Here is a 13,438-nt window from a genome sequence, read left to right as displayed (position 1 = left end):
GCTCTCATCTGCTATTTTTATTATTCTTATTATTACTATAAAGTTCTTATCTACTTTAAGCTTCATGTATTGTTAATAATTTATCATCATTTATTGTCACTTGCTTACTATATTTATATTTAATTGTTCGAGTTCTGTAACAAAAGATTGGTGGGTGAAAACAGATGAGTCTCTGGCTCTCTGAAATATGATGCTTTGTACCTGAAATTCAATTTCATTCTCAATGTACTACTGTTACTAGTATACTATTCTTGCTTTATCATTTTCTTTTTGTTCTAATGATATTATGGGGCCTTTTCTGGCAAATGAGCTGTATTGCATATGTGTTTTTCTTTGGTCCCAGATATTAGACACCGACAAGCGTTGAAATAAAAGTAGAAAGCGGTGAAACTGAAAATTTGGACAAAACAACTGTACTAGTAAACGTGACTCTAGTGCACGTCAACTCTGAAGGGAGCGGTTGCTGTGGATAACAATTTTGAACAAGATTGAAGGATTTAGAGAAAGAAACTTTTTATCATATTGATTTAAAATTTAAATATTTTATCAAAATAATATAAGGATACACTTATCAAATATGTAATTTTAAGTTGGATATGAGAAGGTGCACAATTTGCATATAGCTAAATGCATATATGTCACATGGCGTGTGTTGTAAGTTGCATATTATTATGCGTGAGATAAGGAGTTCTTCTAGCTTAATGAAATTTTAAATTTGAGTTTTTAAGAACGTAGTTGTGTTAAAATTTAATAAAGAGAATTTTGTCAGGTAAAATTTGAATCAGACTTGTCGAATAATCAATAAATCAATGGATAATATCAAAACAAAATATATCATCTTTATGCATAACTTTGTTTACATAACTTGAACGCGCATTTGATAAAATATTTGGATTTTGAATTAATTACTTATAAAATATTTGTTTTTAAAGACCTATTTGGAGCACCTTTTTATTTGACTAATGGAGGTGGTGTTTATCAATTTTTATCATTAATATGGACAATGGATAAAGTAGTTAAGCTAAGAGGAAATGCAGGATCAGAAAGGAATGAATTACAATGGTTTCGTCTAGTCACTTGCTCCTTTTAATAACGAGGTGGATATATGAATTGTTGATTGGGAAATATGGATGAGATTTTTAGGACCACGAATGTTGTCAGAAGTTGGATACTAACATGTGCCTTGATGTGTTGCATTATTTCAAGCCACGACGTGTCATTTGCACAGGTGAATAGAGGAACTAGAGTACAACTTTAGACATACGTCTCCAATTATAAATAGAAATATGTAAACTCATGTTGTTTAACCAAAAAAGTGAGTTCTACTGCAACACTGAAGACCAATTTGACATTTGAAAAAAAGAAATTGTGAACATTAGATGACAGTCAAACTGTCGAAATTTTTAAGGGATCTATTAATCTCATGTTGTATGAAATCATTATTTCATGCAATAGAGATAAAATTGTGAGGTCCACTACTTTTTCAAAAAAAGAAGAAAAAGAAAAAATAGTGAACCCCACTATTTTGCCTCTGTTGCATGAAATAATTATCTCATGCAATATGACATAATTATTTCCCAATTTTTATTATGCTCCAGATTGATTATTATGGTTCTTTCATTAAAAAATTGACAGTTGGACAATTTATTTTTTTTCCTTTCTTTCTCATGTCTCCTCAACTTTTTATTTCTTTCTCTCATTTTCGTCGCACCAAATCTAATTTGCACCCGGAACAAACAGGAATATCGCTCCATATCTACAATAATGGAAAATAATCATTTTTAAATTTTATTTATAATCTAATTATATGCTACTATATTTTTTAACAAATTTAGCAATGATAATAACTTAACAAAAGTTAAAGTTCGAACATTTGATGACGGTGAAACTATATCAACTACATTAATGGAAATTAAACTGAGCAGCAGAGTAATCGTTTAAATTTTCATCTTCCGGAAGTTTCTTTAGGTGAAGGATTAGCCCATGCTCTTCTGTAACTATCTTTCAATTTCAACCAAAAACGAAGCAGTGTGGACCATCATTTGACTCCATAATCCAGTGCGCTACAACTTTTTTGACTTTATTGAAAAAGAGTAAGGTAAGGGCCTACTTATTGTGTTATTTAAAAAAAAAAATCATAGAATTTAATTAAATATTTTGTATTGGATAATCAAAATTAAATATTTATAAATATTATATATTTTTATTACATAATCTGCAGTTTTTATTATTTAATTTATAAATTAAAAATAATATACCATTTTCAATAGAAGTGGATCGAAAAAGTAAACAACAGACAATGTAAATATGGTGGGTTACCAAAAAACGTGTACGTAGGTTCTGCCATCAATAAAGTTAGTTATGAATTTTTGTTTTAATTTCAGTCGATCGGCACATTACGATGTTTAAAGAGAAAAAGTCTGTTGTATGGTGAATTTTACCATTATGTCTCGTGCACGTTTATTTGCTTTTAAAGTCACATTTTATTTCTTATAATTTGGGTTTATGGTTTCTTGTTAATGAGAAAAAATTATCTTCATTAATCCTACAACTATGTCATTTTGGATTCAGAAATTTAACGAAGAATATTTTAAAAATTTTGATTTATTTCTTATTATATAAATTTTACCAAAATATTCTTTATGAATTTCATCAACTCCCAAAACAAATTGATGGAGATAATTTTATCTTTTGTCGATAGAGAAACAGTAAACTTTTTTTTATCTGAGTTTTAATTTCTATAATTTTTATTCTTTACAAGTAAATAAACTATTTAAATCAGTAATATTTACTACTGTTCTCGGTATTTTAGGTCTCGTTGCCTCGTTGGTCATGACATGCGTGAAGAAGCTGTGTTTGTCAGTTTCTAGCCCTGTTTACAACTCGGATTTTGTTTAAAATTTTTTGGAGTGATGACCATATGATATTTTAATAATATATAACGGAACACATGGGTACTTTTTTAAATTATTTCTATGAGATATTTAAAATTTTTGGAATGGCTAGAGCTCTCCCTGTGCGCAAGAAGATTCGTCACTTCTAAAATGTTCCGTTGTTTGCCAAAAAAAAAACTAGTATTTAAATAATGTTTATTTTCATTGAATATTTAGTGCTATATTATTCCTGTTGATTTGGATCTATTCCACGCGGGATACAAGGTCCCAATCCATGAAAGACTCAAATGGGACCAAATCAATAAAACTTTAGGAGGTGTTTGGTTCAAGTTCTTTTAGAGGATGCCTAGGTATTACATATTAGGATTTTGTGTGATTCATGTTTGGTTCAAGTTTTTCAAAAATATTGGTAGCAAACCAACTTGCCTAGACTTTTAGAATTGTTTGAAAAAAGTGATCTAATGCCACTTTGGAGATGGTATTGCAAGATGAAAGGCTAAATGGAGAAGTGAGAAACAAAAGCACGACAAAAATACTCTCCTATAATTTGGAGGAGAGTGAATTTGGAGGAGAGATGTAAACATTCAAAAATTAAAAAAGGGTTAATTGATAATCTTACCTCATTCTTTCATCAATATTTTACCTTCGACCAAACATAGACTTATAAAATTTTATCTAATTTTTTCAGTAAAATTTTTGCCAACCAAACAATTTTTTTTTTAATTTTCCTACCAAACTTCTTTTCCCACCATATCCCTAGTAATTATATTTTCCTAGTAAAACTTTTTTTTCATCTACCAAACGCTCCTATCAAGACTAAAAAAATACAGTCATTTCACGTGTAACCATGTCATCCCGCAAGTATTCTAATACACGACATTAGTAGCTCAATTTATTATTGTTACACGACATTAGTAGCTCAGGATTCTATAGTCACCCTAACCGCCAATGGCATAGGGTGGGATATTTGCTTCCAATTGTGCCTAGGAGGCATAGGTCACAAATATAGCCTACAAGAGTCATATATATGTATCTATGAGATTAAATACAGCCATATCAAGACGGCATAAGTAGGACACTTAATTATTATATAAAGAGATGCTTGATGCCCATATATGTTTATCTTTCCCCTCTTAACTAAAACTTATTACTCAAATATTGACTTGAACATTGAGTGCTTTGCAAGTACCTCATCCCCCCTCCCCTAAACACCCCAATCAACCGATAGATCAAGCCTCAAGACTTCCGTCCTGCAAGCTGCGGAGCATCCCGACAAGTCATTATCTCGCAGCAACTATTTTAGCAAAGATTCATACAACCATTAGATCAAACTCAATTGTGTGTGATCCGATTCAATTGTTATTGGATTGATCAATTGTCATTGAACTGTATGCTGGATGACGAGTTTAAATCATAATTAATTTTTTTTGCAGATGCAAGTATGATCGCATTCATGTGTTAATTCGAATATCCCAGGACTTTGCCTCATAAGGTTAATGGATTGCACAAGAGGTGTGTACACGGGTCCTCGGGTATGTCACCTGACTGAAATTTTGATTGATACATTTTTGCACTAGACATGGGTCCAATTTTAGAATATACTTGGTTGGAATGATAATCAACAGAAGAAAAATATGAAGATTTTCACCTCTAGAATTTCATTCTGACTAGAACCTTAATGGAATTCTAGTATACATTATGCTATTTTTTTATTCATCTTTCTCCGAGTCCCCAGATACTAGTAATTGTGATCAGTACATTTTATGACTCGAACCTATGTGGAAGAGAAACATCTTACCCTACGTGAGGTACCTTAAATTCTAATGTCCATTCCATGATTTTAACTATAGTTGAAGCTCAAGTTCAATTTTGCAAAGATGCAATTAGTCTCGAGGAATAGTATCAACATTCACATTGCAAGGTAAGAATTTATCGCACAATGAGATGGAAGAGAAAACTCATTGTTCTATTTCTTGGTACACTTTAAAGAAGAAAAATGAAAATAAAACAAGAAATGTTGTAATTATACAAAATTCTAATAACATCATAGATAATTAAAAAAATGGGTTTGGCTCATTTCCAGTTATTGGCAACAATGTCAGCCAAATCCACAACCCTTTGAGAGTAACCCCACTCATTATCATACCAAGCAATCACCTTCACCATGTCATCACCCATGACCATTGTCAATGATGAGTCAACGGTTGATGATACATCTGTACACCTAAAATCTACAGAGACTAAGGGCTCATCACAGACAGAGAGAATGCCATTAATTAAGTTCCTTCTCTGCACTTTCTCTGAAAGCAGCATTCACTTCTTCAGCAAAGGTCTTCTTTGAGACCTAAACAACAAGGTCCACCACTGAAACATTTGGTGTTGGCACACGGAGGGAAATACCATTAAGCTTGCCTTTGAGAGTTGGGAGGACAAGTGCCACGGCCTTTGCTGCTCCTGTTGAAGTTGGGACGATGTTAAGAGCAGCAGCTCTTGCACGCCGCAGGTCGCGGTGGCTGGCATCAAGAAGCCTTTAATCACCAGTGTAGGAGTGAGTTGTTGTCATGGTACCCTTGATAATACCTGTCATGTAAACAAGTTTCTATTGGCAAATGGAAAAGATGGTGTTCAATGGTCTAAAACCTTGGACATAGACAAAAAAATCACTCCCCTTTACATAATGGCAATTCTTATACACAGTCTTACTCTTACATAATTGTAAAGAAACTGTTATCTGGATTCGATTCCGTAACCTTTTAGTCACAAAGAAATAACTTTACAACTATTCGAGGCTTGCCCTCTTCTTGTACATGGACAGTATCATTGATAAATTCTTTTCCCCATAAGAGTGTTTTATATTTTGGGATCTATTGGAATTTGACTTACATAATTGGGTGGTCTTTCATCTCTCTCACGTAAATTTTACTTCTACAAAAGTGTTCAACCCGGGTAGGAGGACTGATAGATTAATATAACCTAGCGAGAGACACTAATATAAACGACCAGAGCTCAGTGGTAGTTGGTGTAACAGCCCGTTACGTACCGGTATTGTTAACATTAATTATGATATTAAGCGCAGTTACAATCACAGCAGTTCATTTATAAAACGCGAATAAATTTTTTTCCGATTATTACGCGAGCATTTAAAACATAAAAAGGCGTAATAATTAAAAGCTGTGACCGTAACCGTAAACTCTTGCGAAAGACTTATTTAAACTATTTTTATCACTTACGTTACTTATTATAAGTTACTAAGGAGTTCCCATAAACTCACTTAGCCAATTTCCAACTTTACGTTTTTTACCAATTCGAACATGTTTCACTCTAAGTTTTTCTGCGACCAAACCGATCGCAACCAACCCTTCTTCTCAGATTATATCTTTGTGTTACTTAATTCCCTTTTTAACAAGCTAACATACGCTCAATTCGGAGCTCATTTGCTCCGGTTATCGCCATTTGAAGTTGGATAAGCAATTAGCCCAAACAACCCCAAAAACAGCTCCAAACCACTCACATTGCTCGAATTACTGCACTCAATCGACTCAACCATTTGCTCTAAAATTTTTATGCTACAAACTAGACATCTAAAACTTCATTTTGATATATCAAACGCTTAATTTGGGGGAGAAACGAAGCAGGAATTAATTTCCCAAATCCGGTCCAGAATCTGCCTCAGGTGCAGGGGCACATGGGCAGTCCGTGTTTCTCTATTTTTTTCAGGCCGAAGATCAACCCAGAATTTCCTCAAATTTTGACACAAGGTAGAGGACATCTCAACCTTCAAAATGGCGTATGACACGTCCCTAGGGGACCTCTATGGAGGGAGATATACTCTCCCGAAGTTTGCCTAAAATCTGCCAATTCTACAGAAAATTCGCCAGAGTTTCCTTTGTTTTTCCAATAATCCCAAATTTGTAAAAGATCATTTAAACCTCAAATGTACCTAATAAACACATGATAATACAGTAATAATCCAATGGGTGGCACACACAAGGACCAACAACACCTTGGGGCACTTACAACCCAATCCAGTTTATAGTTATTAAACATAGAGTCCATATTAATCATTCTTAAGTAGTTGCAATCACTAACACCTTTTTCATGCATATTTCCATCATACATATTATCATAACCTAAAATAGGCCTAAGGCCCTTCCATCATAATTAGACATGCATCAATACTATTACAATATGGCTTTACAAATTACAACTTGAAACTAAAACTTCAAATTACATTCTTCTAAAATTTCAACTTAATTTAAAAGACAACATAACCAAATACATCACTACTAGACTTAGGCAAAATGGCATGAACAAGATGCTAATGAAGCTACTAATAAATACAAATGACATGTTCATGCCCTAAGTCTAGCCTAGGCCACACGGCCAACAAAATGCAAAATAAGAAACGCTCCATCGCTCACTCTGCGGGCCTCTTGCCCGAGGCTCCTGCTCCACTGCTACCTCCTGAAATAAATGCCCCGAGACGGGGTGAGATATACGAATATATCTCAGTAACCAAGAGGTTTTGGAGAAAACTCCACCCAATGGTTCACTTCGATGCATATCAATAGAATACAACAACCACTTTGAAAACGGGATATAGCAAGGGGTTTAGAGAATGGGGAATATAAAGAAAACAAAATACGACGATACGGGATGGTAACCCCAATTCCACGTACGCCCTCGGCATATATAAGCCTATGGGTATCATCTAAGGTGTGTTCACAGAAACCACAACCATGATGCCCAAACCAACCAAAACGCCAAAGACATTCCTAGTGTGCTCCTACCCGGATCACACACCATGACACGCAGTCAACTGGAACTCCCTCCTGGAGACCTATCCAGCGGAAGTACGAAAATGCCCGAAGGCTAATAAAACTGTCTACTGGCCAGAGACTCGGTACCTAAGTACCCATAGCAATAATGCATGCATGCTCATGTGTTCTATACTATTCATACACACTTCCTACCGTTGCCATCAACTGGCAAGGTGGAACAGAAAAGGGGAACAAGCCCCAGTACCAAGAGGTTACCTTAAATCGTGTTTCCACAAGCTCCGCAGCAGCTTATCCCTCAACTCGGTACACAGCGGAATGCCTACACAGAGGACATTCCCAATCACTCTCAGTTCAACCCATACATGTTAATTTATAATTACACATGCAATGAACCAATTTCTTACCTCAATCCACTTGGTCCCGGACCAAGGGCAATTCACTGATTCAAGATTCGGGATTCAGGTCGACGTACGGCAACCTATACAATAATGTACATCCATCAGTACTCGTCAAATAGTATCAAAACGCAAAAACACAAAAATCCTCCCCATCCTCCCTTGATGGTTCGGCCATTGTAGTGTAAATGTGAGATTTATTTTTCTAAATTTTCTTTCTCATTTTATAACACTCCCTTAGGTTGTTTAGAGGCTAGTTCAATCGTCGTTTTTCCGTTTTCCGACATTTACGCATCGTTTTGCGAAATATTTCATTCTGGGCTCATTTAGGTCTCTAACACAATTCATTTTTTTCCATTGATTCAAACACTCTCCAAGCACAACACAACCCATCTAAGCACCATATAACTACACAAATCATCATCCAAATCATTTTTCAACATCAATTCCTCAATCTTTCCTCAAAGAATCGAATTTTACCCTATGGCATTCCAAGGAATTTCCATACAACTTTAATCATTCCACACCTCATACAATCCTATTATATCAACATACAATCATACAACAACTCATCAATCCAATCCTAACACATTTTCAAAACTCAAAGTCACGACAACCTCAAAATTTTCTAAGTTAAAAATTTACATTTTTCATCAATAATTTTTATTGCATTTATGGCTACTACACATCATTCTAAGACACATTCATGTACAAACATTTTCCAATTGAGCTCTCTAAACACATCAATCCAACAAGCCCTCTTTAGGGTTCATAAATTCAACCACAAAATTAAACCAATGGAACACAAGGAAACTCACCCAAAAGCTTGGCACAAGGCTCCTCCTAAACATACTCCACCATTGGAGCATCAATCAACACCATTTTCACAAATCTAAAGGAAAGGGCCGCAGCTTTGGGGAGGGTTTTTCTCAAAATCTAGTGGCTTTCAAGGCTTGGGAGTACCACCAATGGATTTAGAAGGCCATTTCCATCAAATTTCAAGACAAGAATCAATGGATTTGGTGAAGAAATGGCTTAGTTATGGTGAAATGAAATCTTGGAGGGGAAGGGCTATGGTGGCTGCGGGTTTGAGCAAGAAGAGGGAGGAAAGTGATGCATGAATAGTGCCAAACACATGTGGCTTAAGTCACTTAAGTGGGGTGGGTCCCACCGCCACTTCACGCGATTTAAAACTAATCCGAATTTTCCTCCGATTCCACTAAACGTCCGTAAATTCACAACCTATTTAGAAACTCAAATTTTTAACATTAACTATTCCCCTTTAATTAGGCTTGATCAGATGAATTAAGAGTCCTCCATTCGTTCGGAGAAAACACTGTTTTAAGCTATTATGCGCGCCATTGGCACGCTTCCCCAAACTGTCTTAATTTCATCGAATATTATAAGAAATCATATTTCCTAACTCATTAGACCATTTTTAACTCATATTTGAAATCTAGAGCTCAAAACTCAATCGGCACGTTTTACGGTGCAATCGTACCGCGATATTTTTACCCGCGAAAAACACTATTCACTGATTTTTCTGAAACTTGCCTGTCCACTCAATTTTTCGTTCTGAACCCATTTCCAGGGTTATTTTTACCATCTGAGACCTTCTACTCAATTTTTATCTTCCTAGGGTTGCGTGTTGGCTAATTACCGTTTTGCCCTTTCTTTGTATTTTGGCCTAATCTTTTGGATTTTCACTAATCCATCACTTGATTGCTCACTTAATATTTTAATTACTTGATTTAAAATTGTGAGGTGTTATAGTTGGTCTAGCGAAGGAGATGGTGGTTTCGGTCATGGGTTTGGTAGATAATGGAGTGGTGTGTGGTCATGTGCAGAGTACCTAATGCTCAGAGAGTGCGAGTGGGAGAATGCAATGAGTGAATGACTAAAGGTCATTGCATTGGAGCAAGAATGTGTGTTATTGAGATGGTTGTGTAATATTCTAGAAGGTGTGAGGTGACATGAGTGACTCAACAAGAGAGTGGTACTTGAGACAAGTGTGGGGGGAAACATATCTTCTGTAGCAAGTGGTGGTTATTTTGTGAGAATGAGGAATTGTGAGATAGTAACGTTTTGTCTAGTGGTGGATAGTGGAGCATGTAATCACCCAGTTTTTAAGTATGCAATTTTCAATTTTCCTTCAAATTCATAGATATATGGTTTTTGATGCTTTTCTGAGACTTAAGACAGGTTTGGCTCTTGGTTCTCAGCGAAACATTACAATATACTAAGCTTAAGCACAGAGGCTTTCAGTTTCACTAAGAGATACATATAATAAATATGGTAGAAAATGTGGTGATAAGATGGAATTACCAAATTTCTGATCAAGGACCTTGACAAAGGGTGCATGGCAGTTAGTGGTGCAAGAAGCATTGCTGATAATGGGCTCATCCGGGTTGTAAGCATCAGCATTGACACCAACCACATAGGTGGGAATATCCCCTTTGCCAGGGGCTGTGATAAGCACTTTCTTAGCTCCTGCTTGAATGTGCTTCCCTTCTGTCCACAAACACCCCAGTACCTTCAATCACCAAGTCTATCCCCAAGTCCCTGCAACACCATAAACACATCATTATATCCCTCACATTACTCTATAGCTCCTTATTTAAAATATTTTAAAGAATAAATTTTGCTTCATTTTATGTTATAGACTAAATAGTCTAAAGCACATTCTTTTTTCTAACTTTATATTTTGTCTCTCGGTATCGAGGGGAATATATCCTCTCATGTCTCATCTTAACATTGTCATGTCATGTGAAAAATCTCAGTCATTTATTGCCAGATCAATGGCAGAGTTTTAATGATAAAACTGATAGGTCAACAAACACAAGTTGAATGACAAAACTCGAGGCTCGGAAAAGAGCAAATGGTCATTTTAATGCTGATCTATCATTGAGATTTTTCACATGATGTGATGACGTTAAAATGAGAAATAAGAGGATTGATTCTCATCTTTAGTAAATGAAATGATGGGAATATTAATGCAATAAAAGAGTAATTCAATCAAACATAGTAATATTTCTTCATAATCAAGGGTATTTGCTAGGTAGAGAAGATGAAGAAGAATGAGCTTACTTCCATGGGAGGTTAACAGGGTTGCGGTCAGAGACAACCTTGATGATCTTCCCATCAACGGAGATGCCATTATCACCAACAGGCTTAACATCTGCATCAAAGATTCCGAGGGTGGAGTCATACTTGAGAAGGTGTGAAGCTTGCTTCACACCTCCAGTGTCATTGATGGCAATGACATCAAGTGGGGACTCTTTGCGACCATGCCAGCACCTCAAGAAGTTCCTTCCAATCCTACCGAAACCATTTATAGCCACCTTTAATTTTGCTTCTACTACACCTTTCCTGTATCTTCCACTGCTTCCAACCTTCAGGAATACATAGACAATCATTGGTTTTTCTTTTCCTCTTTTGTTTTAGCTTCACGAATACTGTAAAGAACCAATTCAACGCAAAAGCATAAGCTTTTGGGTGAGCCTACATTAATAATTTTATATATCTCTTACATGCCCCTCACAAAAGAGCTTATTGGGCTTGAAAAATGGATGATGTAATAGGCCCAGCCTACCTGTGTTAAGAAATTTCACAAAGAAAATGGGGGCGCCGAAGATCGAACTTGGAACACCGACACTCTAATACCATATAAAGAACTAATTCAACCTAAAAGCTTAAAGCTGCTGGATGAGATTACATTAATAATTTTATATATCTCTAACAAATATCATCAAGTATAATTGTTCCAATTCATTTGTGTATTTATTTACATGGTATGGCCTAGTTTCAACCCTGACATAATGCAACAGACATAGGAACCAAAAAAAAAAGTAGATGTAAAAAGCGATGATCATGTATCAAAGTGTGCATTTTTGGTGCTGACACATTGTCTTACATTTCCGCGTAAGAAAACTATTTGATGAATCAAAATATCAATCTAGAAGGGCCTGAGTCCAGTTGTGAAAGAATATTAGACTACAACTTTTTCTTATTTTTTTGGAGGTATATATTAATAGGTCCCGGAGTATAAGAGACTCACAGATAAGAGACTAATTCCAAGTCAAACAGCGTGACAAATACCCATCTAGTCCCAAAGGGTTCTGCTCATATTGCCACATGAGCCAACCCTTAGGATTGAGTACAACTTTTTCTATATACCATATGTGTGGCAAATGTGGATCTTGGTATATAATTTTTGAAGTTATACCTCTAGAAAGATCATTCATAGAGTTAAGAGTAAAGCTTTTAACCAGTTATGTACATCTACTTAGAGTGTGTCATCATTTTACAATAAACTAGCTATTCATTGTAGGCAAATATGTGCTTACTGCTGATATCTGGAAGGCAATGACTGATTGCAAGTACTCAGAACTTTTTCTAGAAGAAAAGGGAAGATAACCTGATGATGAGTTTCTAAGGCCAGAGAACTCAGAGAAGCCCTTCCCATTTGCCTGAATAGACAAAGGAATCATAAGCTATTATAAACATTTAGCACTAGCTATAGCATAAAATGGCACTTCTAATATCGCTTGCATAATTTGCATATCAATGATACATATTAAAATAAAAAACTATAATATGTATGTATATGATACACAATTAAAAAAATAAATAAATAAACGATTAACTTGTTGAACCTGAAGAGCTGGTTTGGCTACAGAAAGAGTAGCCGAGGCCATTATTCAACCAACAATGGAGAGTGAATTTTTTGGTGGAGCAAGTGGAACAGTAGAGTAGAAAGTAGAGCAAGCAAAGGTTGAAACAAAAATGTTTTGAAGGTTCAATATTATGTATCATTAAAATTGGGCCTAAGAGGATCTAAAGTTGGATGTGTGGTTGTGATTCATGAAACCAAGTGAGGATTAGATTACGGATAGCCCTCCCATGCAGTTAATGGCTGTGATTGGTGCTTACTTTTGTGTGCTTGTAAGTCCAATCATCTGGTTCTCCCGTTTTCCTACTCTTTATTGATGACTCGGGCCTGAGCCTCGAATCTTCAACGGGTCACTGTATGTGTTTTACACTGCGTGGATAATAGCATTCTTAGCAAATGTTATTATTATGGGGTCGAATTATTTCTCACCATTATACTTTCGATCTTAGCTATTTGATCATGGTTGATGGAGATATTTAGTCAAAGATTAATTAGTTTATATTGGATTTATATATGGGCTCTATCGAGTATCTATGAAGGACATACCTTTGAAAGTAAGCAGATTGTTGTGCACAATAAAGTAGTGATATAACCGAGCATGGTGTGTGTACACACTGACAACTAATACAGAGAGTAAGTGTGTGTACCTGTCTGTAGGCTTTACCTCTTATTTATAGAATTTACCTATGGATAACG

General features: G+C 35.5%; 1 pseudogene; it reads right to left on the bottom strand.

Annotated features, from left to right (window-relative positions):
- Positions 1 to 4,966: 4,966 nt before the first annotated feature.
- Positions 4,967 to 12,767, bottom strand: LOC133296305 (glyceraldehyde-3-phosphate dehydrogenase A, chloroplastic-like; annotated as a pseudogene).
- Positions 12,768 to 13,438: the final 671 nt, after the last annotated feature.

This window comes from Gastrolobium bilobum, unplaced genomic scaffold (assembly GCF_033153095.1).
Source record: "Gastrolobium bilobum isolate Gb01-03AN ecotype WA unplaced genomic scaffold, APGP_CSIRO_Gbil_v1 utg1801, whole genome shotgun sequence".
Lineage (NCBI taxonomy): Eukaryota > Viridiplantae > Streptophyta > Magnoliopsida > Fabales > Fabaceae > Gastrolobium > Gastrolobium bilobum.
The sequence above is the reverse complement of the archived record's forward strand: the minus strand, read 5'-3'. Positions and strand labels throughout refer to the sequence as shown.